Consider the following 26418-nt stretch of genomic DNA (forward strand, 5'->3'; position numbering starts at 1 on the left):
CCTAGTGATGAGGTCCTCTGTGTCCTAAGGACTTCAGGACTGAAGTGGACGTTATCCCCCGAGCAGCATTGCACCAGGGCGGCTTGTTTGCAGAGTGGTGTAAAAAGAGGGTGTGGCCTCGGACCACTCTCAGCAGTCCAGCTGTGTGGTGCCTACTGGAGGTAACAAGAGGGCTAGTTGGCCCCCAGGGAACCTGATGGGGTAAGTGGACTTCCTTCCCCAAACAAGAGTGTACCAGGAGGTGCGTTAGCAGAGTGGTGGAGAAAGGGGGCATGGCCTGTGTCCACCTCTCAGCAGTCCCACTCTGTGGGGATTACTGGAGGAAACAGGTAGGCTAGTTGGCCCCTAACTACCCTCAGTGGCGATGGGGACAATCCCTATCCAAGAGAGCACCAGGGAGCCCGTTTGCAGAGTGGTGGGCAAAGGGGGTGTGGACTGCTATGAGAACTTAGCAATCCTGCAGTGTTGGACTTACTGGAGGTAATAGGAGGGGTAGTCAGCCTCCAAGGATGACTTTGGGGGCCAACTACACCTCTTGTTACCTTCAGTAAGTCTCACACATTGGGATTTCTAAAACGTCTTCAAGGTCACACCCCCTTTCTCCACCACTCTGCAAACGAGCCTCCTGGCAGACTACGGGATGGGACTTTTGGGGCTAAGAAGCCCTCCTGGTAGCTCCTGTAAGTCCTACGCAGCGGTATTCCTAAGTGCTGGACAGGGGCCCGCACCCTTTTTCCACCACTCTGCAAATGCGACTACTAGTTAAAGAAGCATTTGCATTGTAATAAGTTTTGCATATGCGAGAGTTAGAGCTATTGGTGTTGTAAATGTAAAAGTATTTTAATAATGTTTCTTTGAGTAGAGTGGATGCAGGTTGTGTGTAGTGGAATTATGTGGTATCTTGTACAGTGAAATGAAGTGGATAGAATGTATGTGGTATTTTGTGTGTGGGAATTATGTAGAGTGGGATTATGTATTATGGAGAGTAATTGTGTGGATGGTAGTCTGTGTGGTGGAGTTGTAACCTCAGTCCTCCTCGTTTCATTAGACGGTAAACTATCAACTCAACGAGACAAAAAAAAGAAGGAACCAATAAGGAGCACTTCTGGATCTAGTCAGAAGTATGAGCAGGGTCACCGGAATTATGTGACTGTTTGGCTGCACCGTCTTTTGCAAAATTATACATTTCCCGCATTTGCCACATAACCCATAATTTGCTGCATAATCTGCAGATTTGAACAAAAAAACATTGTTTCTAGCTCAAATGTCTCACATGTTACCAAAAATACAGCGGCAAGTGTTACAGCGTGGTGGAAGATCCTGTGCAAACCTCAAATGGTCACCTGAAACTTATTGCTAAATGTGGGTAATTAATTTGGTATTATGGTGTGTAAACCACTCTTGCTTCTTTCTGCACCTCTCTCGCTTCTTTCTGCATTTCTATTGCTTATTTCTGCAACCCTCATGTTTCTTTCTGTATCCCTCTTGCCTCCTTCTCTACCCAACTTTACTACATCTCTGTTGCTTCCTTATGCACTTCTCTTACTTGTTTCTGCACCTCTCCTGTGTCTTTCTGCACCTCTGTTGGTTCTTTCTGCACTTGGCTTGCTCTTTGTGCACCCTTCGGGCCTCTTTCAGCACCTCTGTTGGTTCTTTCTGCACTTCTCTTCCTTCTTTCTGTACTCCTCCTGCCTCTTTCTGAACCTCTCTTGCCTCTTTGTGCACCTCTTCTACCTTTTTCTATACCGCTATACTGCTCTTGCTTCTTTTTGCACCTCTGTTGGTTCTTTCTGCACTGCTCTTGCTTCTTTCTGCACCTCACTTGCCTCTTTCTGTACTTCTTATGCTTCCTTCTATACCTCTGTTGCTTATTTCAGCAATTCTCTGGCCTCTTTCTGCACTTCTCTTGCTTGTTTCTGTACCTCTCTTCCTTCTTTCTGCACCTCACTCATTTCCTTCTGTACTACTCTTGGCTTTTTCTGCACCCCTCTCCCTTCTTTCTACTCCTCTGTCTGTACCTTTCCTGCCTCTTTGTGTACCTCTCTTGCCTCTTTCTGTACCTCTGTTGCTTTTTTTCTGTACTTCTCTTGCTCTGTCTGCGTCCTTTGTGCCTCCTTCAGCACCTCTGTTACTTCTTTCTGCACTTCTCTTCCTTATTTTTGCACACTTCATATTTTGGGCTCAGTGGCCAGGTTAGCATTGGAAGAACATAAGGGACTAGATGTAGAGTAATGGTTAACTTGTTTGATTAAATACCCAGCTCCACCCTTGTGGAACGCTTTTAAAAAGCTGAGTGTCGTCAGCGTAAGAAACAATTTTGTCGCCCTCTCCCTCTACCATTGATGCCAAGGGAGAAAAATCATTATTAGAGTAAGGCTAAAAATGGAGCCCTGAGGAACACTGATATTAATGGCCGGAACCAGAGAAGAGAACGGTGGGAACCAGATGTCCCGGGATCTGTTACCCAAGTAGGAGGACATCCAAGTGAGGACAGTCCTACTCAGGCCAATGTTTTTAAGTTTGTTTAAAAGTCTCTCATGTGGGACCGTATACAAGGCAGCTAGCAGTATCAGCTCAGCCTTGCCTCCCTCATCAAACTTGTCCCTAATGAACTCTGTCACTTCCAGTAGAGCGGACTACGTACTAAAATTTGCCCTAAAGCCGGACTGAGATTCATGCAGAAGCTTCCCATCTTCAATGTGTTTTTGCAGGGCTTGGTTTACATTTTTCTCTAATACTTTAGAGATGGCCGGAAGCACGGAAATCGGCCTATAATTGGCAGGATCTGTCGGATCAGCATGCATCTTTTTTATCAATGGAAGAATCTTTGTGTGCTTCCACAGTTTGGGCATAGTGCCTGAGGACAGCGAAGAAATAAAGAGATAGAGTACAATAGGGTTAATTACGGAGGCTACTGAGATCAGGATGTTAGCTGGACATGGGTCGTTAGGAGAGCCCGACTTAGGGGCATATTATCAAGAATGGCGTTAGAAGTTATCGCCGGTTTAGCGGCAGAAAACTGCCGCTAAAGTGGTGATAATGGGCTGGATAATATGCCCTTGAGAATTCCAATAGAAGTCCATGTTCTGGTGTGAACATGGGCTTCAATTGGAATTCTCTAGGGCAGATTATCAAGCCCATTTTTGGCCGCTTTAGCTGTAGATTTCTGCTGCTAAACCGGCGATAATTTTAGCGCTGTCCTTGATAATATGCCCCTAAATACTTTGGAGGAGAGACAATGGGGCATATTACCAACAAGTAGCGATAATTATCGCTAAATAGGCTTAGCAACGATTTTTTTATCGCTGCCTATCGCTGGATATGTTAGCGGAGAAAACATGCTATTAGCAAAGTTTTTCTCCATTGTGTAAAAATATCCAGCGATAGCGGCGAAATGCGTGAATATCGCTGAGAATACAGCGATATTCACGCATTAGCGACGAAATACTGTTAGCCATGTTATCTACCTCCCATTGGACAACATGGATAAGAACTGGTCTGAGCAGGCGTTAGTTTTTGGCGATAGCGGGAATCTTTCCATCGCTACGCCTGCCTTGCTAATAGGCGATAGCGACGTTAGCGACTGCTTTCAGTCGCTAACAGGTTGGGTACGCCCACTTTGCATGTCATTAGCGATAAATATCGCTGACATGCAAAGCTGGCCCCAAACCGCTCGCTATCGCCTAAAAGCTGTCGCTAACATCAGTTAGCGACAGCTTGCTAAAAGAGCGATAGAATTATCGCTGCTTAACCGGCGATAATTGCCTATCGCCACCCTTGGTAATATGCACCAATATTTTTTCCAGTTGGAGTTCCCGGAAAGCATGTAAGGGTGGGGACTCCAAGATGTGAAATTTACTGTTAACCCTATGGAAAAAGTTAAGCTCGGCCTCTGAGATGTTAGAGAAAGCTTGTTGGATCAAAGAGATTTTTCAATGAAAGAATTGAGCAATTTACCACTCTTCGGTGCGTGGCCCTTCCTTCGAGTTGGATTTCGGCCAGATGAATGATTCAGCTATCCTAAAAATGTCCTTACACCTTTTTTGGGCACTTTCGATCTTAGTTTGGAACAAGGTAATTGTACCTCTTTTCACAAGAGTGTGGTAAGTTTTTAAGTTGTCTTTGTAAACCTTCCTGTCCTCAGGGAGGTAGGATTTACGCCATTTCTGTTCCTTTTTCCTATAATTCCTTTTACTATCTCTGAGGAGATCACTGAACCAGGGAGCCGGAAGTGCTGACCTCTTAGAAGAGCAGGTAACAACTGGGGCCTCTGCCTCAATGTTGGTACGAAGCCAAGAATCTATTTGAAGGGCGTACTAGGGCAAGTACTAACTAAGGGATGGATATTTTGTGAAATGCCCGATAGTTAGAGGCCTTTTACACTATGTTCCCCGGAGGGGGTGTGACAGAGTAGGGGACATCTTGCCTCTTTATGCATCTCTCCTACCTTTTTCTGCACCCCTCTTGCATCTTTTTGCACCTATGTTGGTTATTTCTGCACTGCTCTTGCTTCTTTGTGTACCTCTCTTGCATATTTCTGTACCTCACTTGCCTATTTCTGTACTTCTCTTGCTTCTTTCTACACCTCTGTTGCTTCTTTCAGCAATACTCTTTCCTCTTTCTGTGCTTTACTTCCTTCTTTCTATACCCCACCTGCCTCTTTCTGTACCTCTCTTGCCTCTTTCTGTACCTCTGGTGGTTCTTTCTGCACTTCTCTTACTTCTTTCTGCAGTCATCTGCCTCTCTTTTGCACCTCTGTTGGTTCATTCTGCACTGTGCTTGCTTCTTTCTGCCCCCCTCTTGCCTCTTTCAGTACCCCTCTTTTCTCTTTCTGTACCTCTCTTCCCTCTTTTTGCACTCCTGTTCCCTTTTTATGTACCTTTCCTGCCTGTTTATGTACCTCTCTTGCCTCTTTATGTACCTCTGGTGGTTCCTTCTGCACTTCTCCTGCTCTTTCTGCACCCTTTGTGCCTCTTTCAGCACCTATGTTGCTTCTTTCTGCATTTGTCTTCCATCTTTCTGTACTCTCCTGGACTCTCCTGCCTCTTTCTGTCCCTCTATTGCCTCTTTGTGCACCTATCCTACATTTTTCTGCACCCCTCTTGCCTCTTTTTGAACCTTTGTTGGTTCTTTCTTCACTGCTTTTGCTTCTATCTGTACCTCACTTGCCTCTTTCTGCACTTCGCTTGCTTCTTTCTGCACCTCTGATGCTTCGTTCAGCAATTCTCTTTCCTCTTTATGCACTTCTCTTCCTTATTTCTGCACCCCTCCTGCCTCTGTTTGCACCTCTGTTGCCTCTTTGTGCATCCCTCTTGCCTCTTTCTGCACTTCACTTGCTTCTTTCTGCACCTATCTTGCCTGTTTTGGCACGTCTATTGCTTCTTTCTGCACTTCTCTTGCCTCTTTCTGCACCCCTGACTTAGAAGTACTTTTAATCCCCCTGCCTTATTATGTACCAGGGCCTTACAGGGAAGGTCATTCCAACCACAGGAGTACACCAACCCATAGTGTACCCTAGTGTCTGTAGGTGTGTTCACTGTATTCTATGGGCCTCATTTATGAAAAGTGACGCATCGCTGCGTGAAAACAGCGATGCGTCACTTTTCACTGCGCACTCCTTGCAACACCAATGAAGCGTCATATTTAATGTATGACGCATCATGTCGCAAGGAGTTACAGATACGTCAGTATTTCTGACGTATCTGTAAGCGCAAAAGTGACGCATTGCTGGAGTGTGTCACAAAAGTGACGCAACTCCAGCAATGCACCCTTTCACATGGGGCAAGCCCCATGTGAAAGGGCCTGCGTCAGTCTTACGCCTGCTGTGAGGCAGGCGCAAGATTTTGACGCAACGGCGTCCTAAAAGTGACGCAGTGAAATCTCATAGATTTCACTGCGTCACTTCTACGACCCTTCCTTGCGTCTACACGCCCCCCTTGCATACATTATACCTGGCGCAGGTATAATGTGGCGCAGGGGTTTACAAAGTGACGCATCTACCTAGATGTGTCACTTTGTAAATATGGTGCAACAAGGCACATTATTTACGCTGCTGGTGCGTCACAAAAAGTGACGCACCAGCGGCGTAAAAATTACGCACGGCCTCATAAATGAGGCCCTAAGTGTCTTTCAGCATAGCACTGGCTCCAGGCCTGGTTAGTCAGAGTCAGTTACCACCAGTACCAGTCAGCAAAAATATTGGGGGCAGAGGAGGAGTTGAAGAATGAAGCGTCATATTTAATGTATGACGCATCATGTCGCAAGGAGTTACAGATACGTCAGTATTTCTGACGTATCTGTAAGCGCAAAAGTGACGCATTGCTGGAGTGTGTCACAAAAGTGACGCAACTCCAGCAATGCACCCTTTCACATGGGGCAAGCCCCATGTGAAAGGGCCTGCGTCAGTCTTATGCCTGCTGTGAGGCAGGCGCAAGATTTTGACGCAACGGCGTCCTAAAAGTGACGCAGTGAAATCTCATAGATTTCACTGCGTCACTTCTACGACCCTTCCTTGCGTCTACACGCCCCCCTTGCATACATTATACCTGGCGCAGGTATAATGTGGCGCAGGTGTTTACAAAGTGACGCATCTACCTAGATGTGTCACTTTGTAAATATGGTGCAACAAGGCACATTATTTACGCTGCTGGTGCGTCACAAAAAGTGACGCACCAGCGGCGTAAAAATGACGCACGGTCTCATAAATGAGGCCCTAAGTGTCTTTCAGCATAGCACTGGCTCCAGGCCTGGTTAGTCAGAGTCAGTTACCACCAGTACCAGTCAGCAAAAATATTGGGGGCACAGGAGGAGTTTGCAACAAGGCCTCTTTCTGCACCTCTCTTGGTTATTTAGGCATCTCTCTTGCTTCTTTCTGCACACGTCCTCTGTAGGTTATATTTAGAAAACTTAGAGGTTTCAGGGAAATTATAGTTAGGAATTAGCATTTACAAAACTTGGAAATTCATTGAAAAAACCATAGGTTTGAGGGACTTCATAGTTAGAAATTAGCTTTTAAAAAACCTTTGAAATTCACTGAAAAAACATAGGTTTCATGGGCGTTATAGTTAGGAATTAGCATTTTAAAAATCTTAGAATATCACTGAAAAAGCAGGTTTGAGGGACGTTATAGTTAGAAAGTAGTAGTTGGAAAACATTTGAAATTCACTGAAAAATCACGTTTCAGGGATGTTATAGTTAGTTGGACATTTCACTCGTACAAAACCAGAGAAATTCGGTTGTTATAGTTAGTTGAGCTAACTATAACTCACACCCCTGTAATGCACTGCTGATGACATCACATATTACATCATTCATGACATGGTCAGTGACATCACTGATGATATCTCAAATGACATCAAAGTTATCGTTCTGTGTCTCTACAAAATGATTGGCTTGTTCACTACTCCCCTTTCAAATACAGAAATCTTATCCATACTGCCACATGTTCTTTATCGAGTTCCATTTTGCTGACAACGTGCTCTTCCCATCAGCCGATGTAAAGTCCCGCAAAGCTGGGGGCGAAGCTGGTTCCCATCGCGGTACCAAGGGGTCGTTGATAAATCTGTTTGTCAAAGACAAAAAAGTTCAGAGTCAAACAGACATACATCATGTCAATTACCATCGCTGTATTGAACAGGGAACAGATAGAATAGTGATCTGTTTCTCAAAAGTCTCTTCATGCCTCTATTCCCAAATCATGTGGGATACAGGTATACAGGCTGTTAACTTCAAGGCATATTGGTATACAGTTATTGTCCCACTCAATGTTATTGATCCATCTTAAAAAATCACTAGTGTCTTTTATGAAAAAGGGTAGTTCCTGCACTAATGGTTGTAGATAGAAATCCACATACCTAGACGTCTTCTCATAACAGCTTCCCCTGGAGGAGATTATTGGTCTCCCTGGAGGATTCATGTTGTTTTTGTGCAGTATTGGGAGGAGGTACGAGGCTGGTAACTTGGGAAATTTCCGTCTAAGAAATATATATTCCTACTATACTAGTAGGCCTTGCTCCCTCCATTCTCCTAGTTGGTCCTGATAAACTCTATTAGTGGCTTCATACTTTGCCCTGGTGATGATTTAATTTCTCTTTGTCATCTAACTGGCGTTTGTCCTCTTTCAGATACATCTCTCTGGATATCACCAGCACATTTCTCCCTTTGTCTGATTTTTTTTATGACAATATTGGTATCGTTTCTAAGTGATTGCATGGCCACCATGTGTGCATTTTTTATAATATTGCCCCCATACTTTTTATGTTTTGACAATCTGTTCAATTCTTGTATGACTCCCTTTTCAAAAACATCAATTGTCCCGTTGGTAACCTGTGGCAGTAAAATAGATTTTGGCTTAAAGCCACTATTATGGCTTAGATCCGGTCTAATATTTTTATTAATGAGGTTCAGGTTGGGATCATGAATAAATTCTGGATTCCCTTCCAATTCATTCATGGTATGTAATAGTTTAATGTTCCCAATTCTGATATTGCTTGGTATCTCTTTGATATTAGTACTGGCATCAGATACCTTTGTGACTAACCATTTTGGTTTAGGTATAGTTAAAATCAACAGTGGGACAAAATGATAAGCCTAGGGAGGGCACTTCATTTTCTGCAATATTAAGGTCCCGACCTGAAAGGTTGATGACTGTTTCTTTATTCATCATTTTGATTTCCTTTGCCCCATTATTTTGCTTCCCACTGGGCATTCCCGATATTCTCTTGATGTTGCGTTTGCTTTTCCGTCTCCTCTCCCTCCATGACCACAACCTCTGCAGCTTGTGGCACCCTGTTTGAGTTTGGCAGACATTCTTACCTGTGCAATTAAATGAGTGTAAACTCCTTTAAAATATTGAAGGTAAATGCGAGGAAGGGTTTGAATCATATGCGGTATGCGATGGTACCTACTTGCGTGTACGTCAGTGTGAAGTGGTTATCAATAGGTAACGGTGCCACAAGCAGGGGGATAACCCTAAACCACCAAAACAGACACAAGGTCAACAAAATTTTATACAAGAGGACTGTGCACACAACCTTGTTGTATGCAGAGCAAAATCTGCGTATCTGAGGCTTTTGAAATTATAAGAGAATCCAGAAAAAAACAGTGATGTAGGTAATACAGAAGAACACACAAGGTATCTTGTTTTCTCTCAATTTAATTCAGATTGATTGCACAGCCAACACATGTTTCATCAGGGTGGAAACCCACAACTTCTTCAGGGCTTGTATGCAAGATAGATGAGTAGTGGTCAATCTCACCCCCCACGCTGCCCCGGGGACCGCCACCTCCATGGGGCTTCATTAAATGAAGGTGGGGGGCCTCATGGGCCCTCCCAAGGCCCAGGGACCACCACCTCCCTGGGGCTGTCAAAAGTATTTAGGGTGGGGGGCTGAGCCCCGCCACACTGCCCCTGGGCCCACAAGCTCCCGGGGACACTTTGAATTTAAAAACGGGGGTGTGTTATGGACACCCGTGCTCCGGAGACCACCACCTCCCCGGGGCATTTACCATTGGATGCCTTGATGGCCCTGGGGACCACCAGCCTGCAGGGCTGGCTCCTGCAATGTCCCTGGGAGACTGCTGTTTGCTACGGCAGGGTGGGAGCCATGCGGCTCCCGTCCTGCCATAGCAAACTCTGCTTTGCTAGGGAAATCTGCTCTTACTTCAATGATTCTAACTAGGATTGCTTTTCCACAAGGGGAGCTGCATGTCAGCAGATCCCCTTGTGGAAAAGCAGTGCTGACTCCCGCAGGAGGTGGGAAGCTGGCAGGACTGTGGTCCCCATCACAAAGGGCCAGCCCAAGGGGATGGGGTGCCTGGGGCCAGAAGTGGCCCAGGAGGGGGGCCACACGGCCCCCTACATTAATAAAAAAAATAGTAAGAGGCACAGCCCCAGGGGATGGGGACCCCGAGCCAAATAGAGCCCAATATTAAAAATATATATATATATGTGGCCATGCCACAGGGGATGGGGTCCCAAGGGCCGAAATTGGCTTGGGGAGGGGGGCCACGTCGCACCCTTCCTGTTTTTCTTTCAAGATAAAAATGGGTCAGGCCCTGGGGGATGGGATACCCAGGGCCCTAAATATTGTAAAAGAAGGGTGGCCACACAGCCCCCTTCTAAAAAATGTTTTTCTTTCAATGCGGCAACTTGCCGGAGGCCACGCCCCATCCCTGCAGCACTCTGCATACTCGCCCCCTGGCACGATGTACATTGGGGAATTAATTTCCATTAAATACTGAGGGTCCCTGGGAGCCAATTAGCCCACCAGGTACCTCCAGTATGCACCAGGGAGATGCCTTGCAGAGAGGTGGTCCAAGGCCACACACCCTTTTTACACCACTCTGCAACACAGCTCTTTGGCACTGATTGGAGGTGCATGGTGGGCTAGTTGTCCCTCAGGACTCAAGGGGACTTAATTCCCCAATTTACAATGTGCAAGAGGGTGCATTTGCTCAGTGGTCCAGAGAGGGGGCGGACCTGGTATTACAAGAGTGCAAACATACCCCCTGGAGCTTTGTAAATTGGGGGATTAAGTCTGATTGAATCCTGAGGGTCCCTGGGGGCCAACTAGCCCTCCCGGTACCTCCAGTAAGCACCACAGAGCTGCGTTGCAGAGAGGGGGTCCAAGGCAACGCCCCTTTTTACATCTCTCTGCAATGCAGCTCTGTGGCGCTTACTAGAGGTACCTGGTGGGCTAGTTGGCCCCCAGGGACCCTTAGGATTCAAGGGGAATTAATCCTCCAACTTACAACGCGCCAGGGGGCACCTTTGCACAGTGGTGCAGGGAAGGTGCGGGCCTGCAAACACATCCCCTGGCGCATTGTAAATTGGGGGATTAAGTACCCTTGAATCCTGAGGTTCCCTGGGTGCCAAGTAGCCCTACAGGTACCCCTACTAAGTGCCACAGAGCTGCGTTGGAGAGAGGTGGTCCAAGGCCATGCCCCTTTTTACACCACTGTAAAAACGCGCCTTCTGGGGCACTGCTGGTGGGGCAATGAGGTCCTCTTGTGTCCTGAGGACCTCAGGACACAAGTGGACTTCAACCTCCGAGCAGCAGTGCACCAGAAGCTGCATTTGCAGAATGGTGTAAGAAGGGGCGTGGCCATTGAACACCTCTCTGCAACACAGCTCTGTGGCCCTTACTGTAGGTACCTGGCGAGATACTTGGCCACCAGGGACCTTCAGGACTTCATATAGATGTTATAGTTAGAAATTAATATTAAAAAAACTATTGAAATTCACTGAAAAAAACATAGTTTCATTCACTTTATAGTTAGAAATTAGAATTTAAAAAAACTTTCAATTTTACCGAAACAGCCATAGGTTTCAGGGTCATAATAGTTAGTGGGATATTTCACTCATACCAAACCATAGAAATTCGGCCGTAATAGTTAGTTCAGCTAACTATAACTCGCGAACCTGCAATGCACTGCTGATGATGTCACTTATTATATTATTCATGACATGGTCAGTGACATCAGAAATGACATTACTGATGAAATCTCAAATTACATCACTGATTACATCATCCACGTGCAAATCTGATGCATCTCCTCACACTTTAATATAATCTTTGATACACCCACTGTTAAATACAGACTACGATTTTCAAAACCATCAACACACCAATACCAGTTACTACATACACACTCACTGATTCCTAGGTCAACACACACATCCACTCATTCACCCATACAATCACTCGTACATGCAGTCACTCATCAATACAACACTATCATATCCACTCATACACCTATACAGACACTCATACACCACCACTCATCCAGAGTTACTCACACACCTAGTCAGTCATGCAAAGAATCAATTACACTTCCATTTACTGACCTCTAAAGGTATACGCACAACACATCACGTATTCTAACAGAAACAGATGCATACTTACTCTCTTATACAATCACTGATACAAGTACACACTCATCCATACAGCCACTATCACAATCAGTGACTCTCAGGTATAGTTATTCATATACTCCAATTCTCACAAACACTGCCTTTTACATATGTAGTTACTTGGACATGTACAATTGAGACATCCATTCACTCACCAACACACCCATACACACTCTCACCCACCCATACAGCTGTTTCCACATGCGCTCTTGAATCCATAAACCCAGTGAATCAATCATTCGAATCTATGCACAGTCACACACCTCCTACCCATCCACACACACACTCAGGCACCCTTACAAATACTGAGGAAACCGGATGAATGACGTTACAATGCACACTTTTACAACGCACACCTTTACAATGCATTTTTTACAACGCAACATCCATTACAACGCATTCCATTACAACGCATGCCATTACAACTAAATTTTAAAAACTACATTTACAATGCATTCCATTACAACGCATACTACCTTTACAACGCATACCATTACAACGCATTTCATTACATTGCATGTTTGGTAAGTATTGGATAGTGTAGGGGTAAAATGTACTATTCTAACTCCAGGGGGTGCAACAGTAGCGTAAGTGTTGGATAGTGTAGGGGTAAAAATTACTATTCTAACTCCAGGGGGTGCAACAGTAGGGTAAGTGTTGGATAGTGTAGGGGTAAAAATTACTATTCTAACTCCAGGGGGTGCAACAGTAGGGTAAGTGTTGGATGATAATGTTATGCATTGTAATGGTATGCGTTGTAATGACTGAGTTGTAATGACATGCGTTGTAGTGGTGTGCGTTGTAGTGTCATGCGTTGTAATGGTTGCGTTGTAAATGCATGCGTTGTAATGGATGTTGCGTTGTAAAAGTTTTGTTGTAATGGTAGTGCGTTGTAAAAGTTGCGTTGTAAAGATTGTTTCCCGAGGAAACCAATTGATAACCCATGTAGACACTCATGTAGCTACTGACCAACGCATTCAGCAGCTTCCACAACAACAGACAGACTGATACAGACATTTACACAGTTTAGTCACTAACCCATGCATTCAGTAAGACACATGTAATCACTCACTTAAACAGTCAGTCATGCACCTACTAAATCCAACATCCAGACACTTATACACCCACTCATTCTTCAATACACTTTGGCATATATATATAATACATATTTAAAATTTTAAGAAACACACAGTCACTGGATGATGTTATCAGTGATGTCATCAGTGATTACATTTGAGATGTCATCAGTGATGTCACTGACCATGTCATGAATGATGTAATATGTGACGTCATCAGCAGTGCATTGCGGGGGCGTGAGTTATAGTTAGCTGAACTAATTATAACTGTGGAATTTCTATGGTTTTGTATGAGTGAAATGTCCAACTAACTATAATGTCCCTGAAACCTATGTTTTTTTCAGTCAATTTGTAAGGTTTTTTAAATGCTAATTTCTTAACATGCCTGAAGCCTATATATGTATGTATGTATTTAGATAGATAGATAGATAGATAGATAGATAGATAGATAGATAGATAGATAGATAGATAGATAGATAGATAGATAGATAGATAGATGGATGGATGGATGGATGGATGGATGGATGGATGGATGGATGGATGGATGGATGGATGGATAGACAGATAGATAGATAGATTTAGATAGATAGATAGATAGATAGATAGATAGATAGATAGATAGATAGATAGATAGATAGATAGATAGATAGATAGATAGATAGATAGATAGATAGATAGATAGATAGAAATATGTATGCTAGGATAAGGTTGGTTTTAGGGCTAAGGGTAGGTGTTGTTTTTTGTTGAGCTAGGATGTTTTAGGGGTTAGAGTGGAAATTGATTTTTGGGTGGCAAGGCATTTTTTAGGGATTGTGGTGGCCATGGGGTATTGAGTGGTAATTCCCTCTTTAGGGTTTGGGTGGGTATTGGTTTTTGGGTGGTAAGGGAACTTTTGGGGTTCAGGGTGGGGTGAGGTTTTGAGTGCTATGGGTTTTTTGAGGTGTAGGTAGGGTGTGTATGGGTTAATGGGTGGTCAGGGAATTTTTTGGGTTCAGGGTGGGTATTCTTTTTTGGGAGGTAAGGCATTTTTAGGGATTAGTGTGGGTATGGGGTTTTGGGTAGTAAGGGAATTATTAGAGTTTAGGGTGGATATGGGTTTTTGGGTGGTAAGGTATCTTTTAGGGTTTAGGGTGAGTCTGGGTTTTTGAGTGGAAAGGGATTTGGGGGAATTTAGGGTGGGAATGGGGTGTTAGGTGGAAAGGGAATTTGTAGGATGGGTATGGATATTTAGGTGGTAAGAGATTTTTAGGGTTTAGGGGGTATGGGTTTTTAGGTGGCAAGAGAATTTGTAGGGTTTAGGGTGGGTATGGGTTTGTGGGCAGTACGGGATTTTTAGGGGTAGGAGTGGGTATGGATTTTGGGTGGCAAGGGAACCTTTATAGTTTAGGGTGGGTATGAGCTCTTGGCTGGTAAAACATTTTTTAGTGTTAAGTGTTTTATGGGTATTTGGGTGACAAGGTATTTTTTAGGGTGTAGGGTAGGTATGGGATTTTCGGTGACAAGGGAATTTTTAGGGTCTAAGGTGGGTAAGTGTTTTTGGTTGGCAAGCACATTTTTAGGGTTTAGGGTGCCTATAGGTTTTTGAGTGGTGAGGGATTGTGTAAGGTTTAGGGTGGGTATGGGTTTTATGGGTGGCAAGGGATTTTTTAGTGTTTAGCGTGGGTGTGGCGTTTTAGGTGGTTAGGGATTTTCTTAGGGTTTAGGGTAGGTACAGGGTTTTTGGGTGGCAAGGGAATATGTGGTGTGGCTTTTTGGGTGGTAAGGCATTTGTTTGAGCTTAGGGTGGCAAAGGAATTTTTTGGGTTTAATTGGGTATGGGTGTTTGAGTCACAAGGGTATTTTTCGAGTTTATGGTGGGTATTGGTCTTTGCATGGCAAGGGATTTTTTTACAGTTAAGGGTGGCAAAGGAATGTTTAGGGTGAAGGGTTCATATGGGTTTTGATTGGCAAGGAAACTTTTAGCATTTTTTGACTTCCCTCTATCTTTTGCGCTGGTTGACAAATCTGCACAAACGTTTACCTAAAAATGTGTGCCAGTGTTTCTAGTTGTGCATGGAAAGGTGCAGGGGCATAGACAAATATGAGGTAAAAAACTGTGTTTCTCCCATGTTAATTACCTAGAATCTTTAGAAACTCTTGCATTCTAAACCACTGGATACACTTACACACAATTTGACTGAGACGTCAATTCAGTTCCAGAGATCAGGCTTTGTCTAGTTTGGTGTAAATCCATTCAGTAGTTTTTGAGATATTTTAGGAAAACACATTTTTATATCAGGGTGTAAGTTGTACTTTTGTAGTACCTTAGTATATATGTTTAAAACTGATAAACCTTTGGAAAACACTAATAATCACTGGACAATGTCATCAGTAACCTCATTTGAGATGCCATCTGTGAAGTCATAAGTAATATTACTGACCATGTATTGAGTGATCTAATATGTGAGGTGATAAGCAATGCACTGTGGAGGCATAACTTATCTTTAACTCAGGTAACTATAACTGCTGAATTTCACTGGTTTTGTATGAGTGAAATCTGAGCCTAACTATAGCGTTTCTGTAACCTTTGATTTTTTCGATGATTTTCAATAAATTTTTTTATTCTATTTCCTAAGTATAATGTCCCTGTAACCTTTGGTTTTTTCAGTGAATGTAAAAAATGTTTTTTGAATTATTGTTATTAATATAAAAGACAGGCACATCAACAGGTATGCAATACATTCATTAAGGATAGACATTCTGGGTAGGAATAAGGCATCAGACACACTATGATCAATTGTTCATTGGGGTGACATGGTAGGGTCAGGGGAGTCGTGCATATATTGCCCCTAGAGAAGTTCCAATTGTCTCACATCTGCATCCACTACTTGGGCAGCCCCTACTTTCATATATTGTTTTTTCAGAGTCCATACAGCAACCAATGTCCTGCTCCCAAGCTTGAAGTGTTGGCACCCCAAGGGCCCCCTACAATTTTTTGATGTTACGATTGGCTATCCTCATTCCCAAGGTGGCCCAGCTTATCCCTTTGCTATTCAAATGCTCCACTCCCCACATATTTAGAAGGCATTACTCTGGTTCTGGTTCTATTTTATTCTCTAATATTTCTCCAATAGAGTGTGTTACCTGGTCCCAGTATTTCTTGATATGTGGACACTCCCAGATCATGTGGTAAAAGGTGCCTTCCTATTCGCATCATCCCCTGCATGTCGAATCTACCTCAGGGTTAAACCGAGCAAGCATATGACCTGAATAGTACATTTGGTGCACAATCTTAAGTTGTACCAATGTAAGTCATGCAGGAATAGCCACTTCTCTGGACTAAGAAATAGCCTCCTACCATTCCTCATCCTCTAGTTCCTTGACATCTTGTGTCCAGCACCTTCTAAGTTGAGTCAGGGGGTCTGAGGAGTTATTAATTAACTTTTTGTTTGTCAGGGAGATCTGCCCGCGATCCATATTTTCAGTAAGAATCCTGTCCTTGAGTGGTGAGTTTTCAGGGAGTACCCACCCTTCAGGGACGACAATCTGGAGATTGTGTTTGATTTGGATATACCTAAACTGATCAGTGTCTGCAAGGTCGTATTCTCTTAAAAGTGTATCGAAGGGGATCACTTCCTCTCTGTGCCACAAGTCTCCTAACCAGAAAATGCCTATTAGGTCCCACTTATCAAATCCGTTGGAGTACCTAAGGGTTCCCAGTTGTCCTATATTCCATAATGGGGGGCAAGTTTCATTTTATTGTTCCAGCTTAAGCTTTTGTTTCCTGCACGCCAGATTTGAGGTGTGTGGTTTGTTGGGCCTATTTGCTGAAGCCATTTTAATGTGCTTGAGTGATCTCTCATATCTGCCACCTTGCAACATGTATTTGTCCATATTAAATGCTAGACTGTCATGGAGTTTGTGCAAGCGTAGGTTAAACATGTGGTGAGATGCCCAGTAATATTTCCACATGTCAGGGAGTCTGATGCCTCTATCGTACCACCAACTCACCAATTTCTGTGGGCAACTCAAGGGGATCCACCATCCCACAGGAACGTTCTCTATTTGTTCCTATATATAAGAATCTGGGGAGTGCCATCATCCTAAACAGTGCAGCACGGCCCAGCAGAGAGAGTGGAAGGGACCTGCAATGATGCACAGAGGTGGGAGATTTCTATTTTAAAATCAGCAGGGTCAGTAGTAATATATATACCCAAGTAACGGACCCCTCAGTAGTCACTTTGGCCTTGCAGCCTTCAGGTCGGAGGAGGTTCCATTGAGTACATAATGAATAGATTTTGTCCAATGATTGGTGTACCCCGCATACTTCCTGAGAATGATTAGTATATACATAACTCTGTTCAGCAATGCCCTGGGTGCCGCCAAATATAACATCACATTGTCAATATAAAGGGAAATTCGGTCCGCCTATTCGTCCATCCAGCGCAGACATCTTATCAATTGATCACTAAGGACCCAAGTGGACAGGGGTTCAAGTATCAGTAAGAAAGTTAAGGGCACCAGGGGCTAGCCCTGTCTCATTCCTCATCCAAGAGGAAAGACTGGGGAAGTCTTATTGTTTACCACCACCTGTGCTAGCAGACCGCTATAGAGGAGTTCCACCCAGGCCATAAGGTTTGGTGCAAATCCCATCTTTTCCAAGACTGCAAACAGGTAGTGCCATTCAATGGTGTCAAAAGTCATTTTGGTGTCCAAAGATACCACAATTGCATCCTTCCTGAAAAATGGTCTTTCTTCCATGAAGCGGAGCAGAATTGCTTTTGGCCAGAGGGAGCTGCATGTTTTCAGCTCCCTTTTCCCCAAAGCAATGGCAGCTCCCAGAGGATGTGGGGAGCTAGCAGGGACCATGGGGGCCTTGAGGCTCCCCCGTGATCCACAATGACCTGGCCAAACCCTGGGGATGGGGTCCCTGGGACAATATCAACCCAGGTAGAGAGCCCATACCCGTTTTTATTTTAAAAAAAGGATAAGGCCTGGCCCCGGTGGAAGGGATCCCAGGGGGTGAAAATGGATGGGAAGGGGGTCTGCTTGGCCCCTTTCCTCTCCAGAAAATCATTAAAATAATTAGCTAGCCCTTGGGGATGGGGTCCTTGGGGATGATTTGAAGGGGGCCCCTTGCCCTCCTTCTTTTTTATTTAAATAAAAATTAAAACATGGGTCAGACCCCTGGGATGGGGTCCCTGGGGGCCAAAAGTGCCAAGGGAAGGAGTCAGCACAAATCCTTTTCCTAAATAAAATAAAACAGAAGCTGGAAACTCACTGGAGGCCCGCTCCCTTTCTCCATTTGTCTAAAAATGTGCCTCCTGGCATGCTCTTAGTGGGGGGATGAAGTCCACTTTGCCCCCAGGGATACTCAAGAGGCCAGGGAACTTCATCTCCCAAATAGTGGTGTGCCAGGAGGCGCGTTTAACTTGTAAATCTTAACCAGATATGTCTAAAATTGTATTTCAAAATCTATTTCCCATATTTATTAAAAATCCAATCTATTGGTAAAGTTAGATATTTAATGAATATATTTAGAAAAAGAAATCTTGAGCAGAAGGTGGCACGAAAAGTCTCTAACTGATGCCAGGGTGAGAAAATGTATCCTTCTGACAAGTGGGAATAACATTTTACTTTCCCCCCTCTGAGCCTATTCCATCAAAACTAACAACTTGAATTTGTGTTTGAAGGGCAGAGCAGTGTCTGGTGGATTGACAAAGAGCATTAAGACTGCCATTATGACAGTGCACTGTCTGTCATATTTAGAAATGACTGCCAATCCAATTATTCCCATCAATGTACAAAATGTTTGGTGAACAGCCTCTGTTAGTTTCAATTGCCACTCACTAAATTTGCAACTTCTTGTTTTTTTTAGAATTAAAATGACAATGCAGGAGGTTGTTTCTAAAATACCAATTACTAATGACCCCCCACACCTTGGAAGTATTTTCCCATGGTTTGGGGATCATTATTAATTATTTTCTCTTCCCAACTTGCAGGTTTTTTTTATGGTGATGGACAGAAAAAAATAGTAATGCGATCAGCTCTAAAATATAAAACTTTACTATGACAGGGCATTGGAGTAAGCTTTTCATCAGCCATTACAGCCTGATGGAAAGCTGACGGTCTTACCATATTTAAATGAGGCAGGTGGACCAAATGTTTGATGGACAGGGTATCCTGATCTATATGTGAAGGTGTACAATCCTCCAAACTCTACATCAGCCCTTAATAAGAGGGTAAACATTTTCACCAGGGTGACCACTCAGGTATTTTACTTACCCTTAAATGTAGTTGACCTGAAATCATGCCCTAGACTTGTTTGACCAGAAAAGTGGTGTTTTATTGTTTTTGGGTGTTTTTGTCTCAAAACTTTCAAAATGTATATTAATTCCAGTTCCTCCTATTGGATGTCTTCTTTCCTACTGAATTTTTTTTCTTCATTTTAGAAATTGGTAATGACATTTCTATTGTGGTGTGACTTTTTTAAATTGCGTTGGTTACATAACCTTCCCTACTATCCACGGGGACTGGAGTTGGAATAGTAAATTAAACTATTCACTATCCAGCGCCCAAAAGCATTATGCATTGTAATGGTATGCGTTGTAAAACTTACGATGTAAAGGTAGGCGTTGTAAAGGTAGGCGTTGTAACATCATACATCCCTGCTAAATACTTATACACCTTTCCTTTTGTGAAGCCTATCTGCTGTTTGCCATTGCTATTAGTGGTTAAGCCCAGTTAGTATTAATTTTACTTGTTTGCTAGACTGTACAATATTTTGGAATTATTACTAATAGGCTATTTTACACAGGGTCATATAGAAAAAAAGAGCATGAGAGAGAATGGTAAAAGAGAGAAAGCATGGATGAGAGATAAAATAGGGTAGGTAGAAAAATGAAATACAAATGGACAGATTGAGAAGAGTGAAAGAATACATAGTTGAAAGGATGCATAGATAGAGACATGTATCTGTTGATGAGTGCATGGATTAAATGATGGATAGATGAGTACATGGATATATTCCTGAGTGCTTGGTGTAAAGGATGAATGTAATATGAAATGATGGATGGGCAGACAGATGGATGGAAATGTGAAGGGATGGACAGATGAATTAGTGATTAGGTAAGAAGGATGTAAGTATGGGTAGATAGATGTTTGAACGGAGGATGAAAGCATGAAAAGAACTGTCGTAAGGAGGGCAAATTTCCTCACTTGACAAAGTCAGAGTAATTAAAGGTATGGCTCAAAATCGGGGTATTTAAATTGTCTGGCTACTCCTTTGTTCAGGTGATTAGTCAATGTGCAGAAGTATATTCAAAATCTCAGTTTCCCATGGTACATAGTAATAAGGAAACATTGACCTGAAAATAATTGGCATGCAATTTAAAATGTATTAAAGTTACAACTCTGAATTTTCTATAATGAGGACAACTCAGATATTTAGGGTTAGGGCAAAGAAGCATATGTCTGTTAAATTGCAAATCAATGAATTTCATAGTGTATGTCGTTAGGGTTTACGAATGATGTGAATCTCAGAAATCTAAATCTTTTGGGACTTCTGACATTTTCATTAATTACATCCTTTGCTGTCATGTAACAGTTTTGAAAGAACGCAACCTAAAATTAATCATCAAAGACCTGCCCCACAGGTAATCCTCCTAGTGTAGAACATCAAGAATGTTAATTTTTAACATTGGTAGGATGCCTAAGCGGGGCATATTGGATAATGGATAAACTCCAATTGTACAACTGCCATGATGTTGACAAAACACTCAAGAGCTGTCAAGTGCACTAGTTTTGGAGTAGTTAAGAAAGTGAAATATTATTTGATGTGGATTGTAGTCAACCACAAGTCATAAAGTCACAAATCTGGTAGGTCCAGGCAAAGGGTTCAATTATTTAACGAAAAAGGGAGCACACTGCTTCACCTCCCAGCATAGTTTGCCCCTTAGCGTTATGGTAAATGCAGTTCATGGTACATGCTTACTTGAATATTTACTGGTGTGTTCCACCAAAGTTGGTGCAGGTTAGTGCTGTAAATATCTAGACACGTGTTTCTAGATATCATCCGTCATCAGTAGAGATAAAAATTAATTTAGTCTGGGGTTGCTGAGCAGGCTGCCACATTCCTTTCAGGGATCAGTATCTCTCACAGGTGCATAGGTGCATCCCCACAGGGGCTCAATTATTTAAACCTGAGCTAAGTCCCCGGTAGCCATGGCAAAGAGTAGACAGATGTAACTTAAAGAAAATGTGTTAAGCAGGTATAAATACCACAAACAGTAAAGTCGCAGACACAACACAATCCAAATCCAAATCTAATGTATACAAAGAGAGGAGTATTTGATACAGAAAAGTAAAAACACAAAGCAAATTTTTAAAACACCAATAGAAAGTACAGCTGTTACCATGTGAACCAGCCACTGTTCCTAAACTTGATCCACTTAAGGGGCTACGTCCTTCAAGCACGTTCATACCACCTATCAGCCACAAGAGCATTGACACATTCGAAACCTTGGTTAAACAGGACATTTCTAAACTGAACTTTCGAAAGAAAACTCAGAAGAACATCACGAACAAAGACAAGGATACCTTAAGAAAAATTGCCAGGAACCCAGCCATTAAATGTCTAAAAGCTGATAAGGGAGGCGCCCTTGTCATCCTGAACACTGAACTATACAACCAACGCACCAGGGAGCATGTCTTGGACCCTGATACATATCTAGTCCTTGAAGGAAATCCTACCAGCGAGTTCAAAAGTGAGCTCCTCCTGATCATTGAAAAAGCCACCACTGATGGAATAATTGATGAAAGGACACGAAAATATCTTACCACAGAACACCCTCGAAGTCCTTCAATTACCATGCTACCTAAAATCCATAAAAACCTCACGGATCCTCCGTTCCGTCCAATTGTTTCTACCAGAGGTTCCATACATGAACCTACTGGCAAATTCATCGACCGCTACCTCCAACCTATGGTTTCGAACCTACCCAGCTACATCAAGGACACTACGGAACTATTGAATAAACTATCTAGCATTGACTTTCTTGAACATGAAAAACTCATCTTGTGCACAGCGGATGTAAGGAGTTTATACACCTCAATCCCCCATGACGGTGGGATTGATGCTGTAGAGCAAGCTTTACTCCAATCCAATATCGATGACACTTTGAAACCTTTTATTCTGGAATTAATGATATATACGCTATATCATAGTTATTTCAAATTTGAGGAAAAATGGTACCTTCAACGGTCCGGGATGGCCATGGGCAACTGCGCAGCGCCGACCTATGCTAACCTACACATGGGGAATTTCGAGCACAGCCACATTTACCAGAACAACACATGGACGGACAACTTGAAATTTTACGCTCGTTACATAGACGACCTACTTTTCATTTGGAAAGATACTGAGGAGAGCTTGGAATCAGCCCTGACTGATCTCAACTCCAAAGATGACCGGATTGACTTCACCTGGAACTTAAACCACAACGAAATCGCATTCCTGGATGTATTGATCAAAATCACCCCTCAAGGCATACAGACAGATCTTTTTCGCAAGAGCACCAATCGCAACAACTCCCTGCTCTTTAGCAGTTTTCACCAGAACTCTCTTAAAAGGCATCTCCCCTACAGTCAGATGTTGAGGATTACCAGAATCGTGTCAGACCCTGACACTAGAACCAACCAGATCATATCAATGGCATCAAGATTTCGAGAGAGAGATTATCCAGAAACTATTTTGAAGGAAGCGATTGACCGTACCACGATCATCACTCGCAAGGAAGCATTACAAAGCAAACCGAAAACCCAAAGTGAAAGAATGGTACTAGTCTCGAGGTATTCTACCTCCAGCAATGAATACAAGAGGATCATTTTGAAACACTGGCGGATTTTGTCGTCGGAACCTGATTTTGGAGTATTATTCAAAGATCCCCCGATCTTTGCCTACACTAGATCAATGAACCTGAAAGAACTGCTTTCTAAAAGCGAGAATGAACCTACCGCAAGCCAACATACTGGTACACGTCCATGCCACCATTGCAGTAACTGCAATAATGTGATCAAAGGTAATTTTCTCAATCACCCTATGAGAGGTTTCAAGATTAGACTTAATGTTGATGCGACTTGTGACTCAGCCAATCTGATCTACCTGCTAAAATGCCCTTGCGGCAAAACCTACGTGGGCAAAACCAGCCGCAAAATAAAAATCAGAGTAAATGAACATAAGTCTAACATCCGAACAAAGAACACTAAATCCAACATCGCTATCCATTTCAACGAAGCCAACCACAGCGTGGCACAACTCAAATTCCTAGTGTTGGAAATTGTACAGAAGACAGAAGGGAGAGACAACAACAAAACGCTTCTACAGCGCGAAACATCATGGATGTACAGATTGCAATCCCAGAAACCGTTTGGTCTGAATGACCGTACTGAACTAAGTTGTTACCTTTAAATGCCCACCCGGGCATTTTTCGATGCACTTTACCCTGCATTTGTTGCATGCTTGCATTAACTGCATGATCTTTATTTCACGTTCCCCTCACCCATACACCACTCCAAGATGGCTCACGGTTTGCACCCTTTTCATTATACCCCTTTTCCGTGTTTACTATCCCCATATCCACTCGTCTAAACCTCGCGCTCACTTCCTCACAAACAGCCGTTTGAACAGGAGCAGCCTACGCTCCATTTCATGTTTCTTAAGTAAGTTAGCTTTGGGCACTTTTCCCTGCTCATTCACGCTTTTCATGCTTTCATGCACTTATCAATCTTCATGCTTCAACTGTGCATGCTCCTGCGAGCCGCTTTTTAATGTTTATTAAACCCACTCGCACACCGCGTAAAGCACCCGTTTTCCTGCTGTTAAGCATGTTATCCCACAGGCACACGGCTCCGCCGTTATTAACTGCACCTTAAACACGTTATCACCCGCTTGTTACTGACCGTTTAGGTTTTCACTACTCCGTGTCTGAATTCACTCGGGGACTTTCTTTTTTCAACCTCGCTATACACCTATCTCTACCATGGGCGCATGTGGTTGTTTTCACATTATTCACACTTATGTTTAAGTGCAGTTCATCTTCTATGTTTTATCATGGTTATTTGATACAACATTTATTATGGTTTTTGTATATCCTTTATTCACAGAGCTCCTTGAAAAAGGACATCTGTCCGAAATGCATCGGAGCTTTTTTTTGGAGCTTCTTTAACCCTTGATGACAATATTTACAAGCCTTACATATGAAGTTAATATGGAATACATTCATTCAAATTTGAATTAAAAATTCTAAGTACTTTCTACAAGTTTGGATTTTTACTTTCTTTGGAACCTCCGTGTTGGGTCCACACAAGAGTGCCCGCCACAGGGATGCGCTTACACCCCAGTAGCGCACGCAACCCCATAATCCCATTGGACGCATCCGAACAGTTGCGTCACCTGTAAGGTGCACCTTAAACTGATCAACTTCCACTTCACCTTTTAAAACCTCGATTTTTCAACCTATTACTGTGCGCCACGCTCATATCACCTTCAAACGTGACATATATCCCATCTGCCGGATTACAGAGTGCCATCAGATATAATGTATTTTTAATATAGCAGACAGGATATCCATCAACTTTTTGATGGAGTAACCTTCCTGTCGAACTCTAAATTAGCCCCATAGTCTCCTAAATGGAAGTCAAAATCCTCCAGCTAGGCAAGGTTGCAGGTTGTGTCCAAGGAAGCCCTTTCAAAGGGAATTATCCAATGTTCCAGGTCCTGCTAAAGCTATTGCTTTTGTCTGGAAAACACTGAGTGATAAAAGTTTACATTTTTCACAAAGAGAATTCCTCTCATCAGTGAGATATTTGTTGTAACTTAGTCTGGTCAAGGGCCTGATTGCAAGTTTAGCGGATGGGATACTCTCACACAAACTTTACTGATATACTGTCTGCCAAATTACAAATTCTATAGGATATAATAGAATTGTAAATTCTCAGACGGGATATCCGTCACATCTGTGACTGACTAAACCTGCCTATCAAACTCGCAATCAGGGCCTCAATGTCTCCTCTTTGGATCTCAGAACCCTCCAGTGTGGCAAGACAGCTTGCTACATTCAGAAAGATCATGGCAAAGTTGAATGAGCTTCCCTTGAGAGTGTCCTGAACAGGTGTTCAAGCAGCAAAAAGCTTCAAGCGGAATAAACTTTATTTTCCTTCACCTCAGTTAGCTGGTCTCAATCCTGCAGATATGTGAAATTCCCAAACTTTGGGGCCAATACTATGGCGGGCAGACTTGCGTCCGTCCGCCCCCCCCCCGAGGTGGAGGGACCGTCCGCAAGGGCAGTGGCGTTCCCTCCATGCCAATTAGGATGTGACCGCGGTCACATCCTGTATCTTTAACATTGCGGCGGGTGCTGCTTCAAGCAGCACCCGCCGCAATGTTAAAAATGCATGCATTGCATTTGCATGCACAATGCGGCAGGCACCGCGCGGTGCCTGCCGCTTTGTGCATGCAAATGCAAGGAGGTACCATAGGTATCCCCCATGTGCACCCCCACCCCCCTTCACCCTGGGGGCCTGCAAGGGCCCCCCAGAAGCAAAGGTCCACATGCTTTTCGACGGCGGAAAAACCGCTGCGGAAAAGCCTGTTTACACATGCTTCCTAATTTGGCTGGCGGTGTCTTGCAGACACCGCCACCAAATAGCAGGCTACACCCCGCGGATCAGCGGCGGACGGACCTGCAGTCCACTGCTGATCCTATCGCCATCCTGATCTGGCGGGTGGTGTTTACAGGGACCGCGGCGGTGAAATCGCATCCTCCGGGCTGGTGGTGGCTTCCACCGGCCCGGAGGATGCAGATTCACCGCCATCCTAATCGACCCCTTACTGTGGAATTCCCAAACTTTTTAAGTCACAACTTTTCATATGTAGTTTGAGAAGTTCGGCCTGACAGAGCCAAGGATCACAGAAACTCAGGGACTGCATTTAGGGGTCACTCCAAATGACTCAAGCTGAGGCCATAAACTGGGTCAAGTCAAGGTCCAGTTTGCAACTGGTCAGGTGGGTACTTCAGGAAAAAGACTTCATGCAGCTTGTTGTGTTCCTGTAGTCAACCTTGAGTACAAGTGGGAGTGGGAGTGGGACTAGCCCTTCAGATCTACTCACAGGTCTCAGATTACAAGTGCTATATTTCTTCCATTCTTCCACACATCCAGAACATTTTGAGGGGCTAATGGGGAGGACTACTTTTGTACAATAAGTGATGAGGGTTGATCCTGGTCACTCCCTAACCAATGAGGAAAATGTTTTCATGGGCAAGCCTATCTACTTTTTCAGCACTTTCTCGTTTCTTTATTGCAAGCTGGTTCAGCATGCACTATTCTATTGCCGATGGCACTGACCATCTGCCTTTGGAAGGAACCTATTTTCCAGTCAGGGTGTTGCAA

Source organism: Lissotriton helveticus, chromosome 4_1, assembly GCF_964261635.1.
Source record: "Lissotriton helveticus chromosome 4_1, aLisHel1.1, whole genome shotgun sequence".
Taxonomy (NCBI): Eukaryota; Metazoa; Chordata; class Amphibia; order Caudata; family Salamandridae; genus Lissotriton; species Lissotriton helveticus.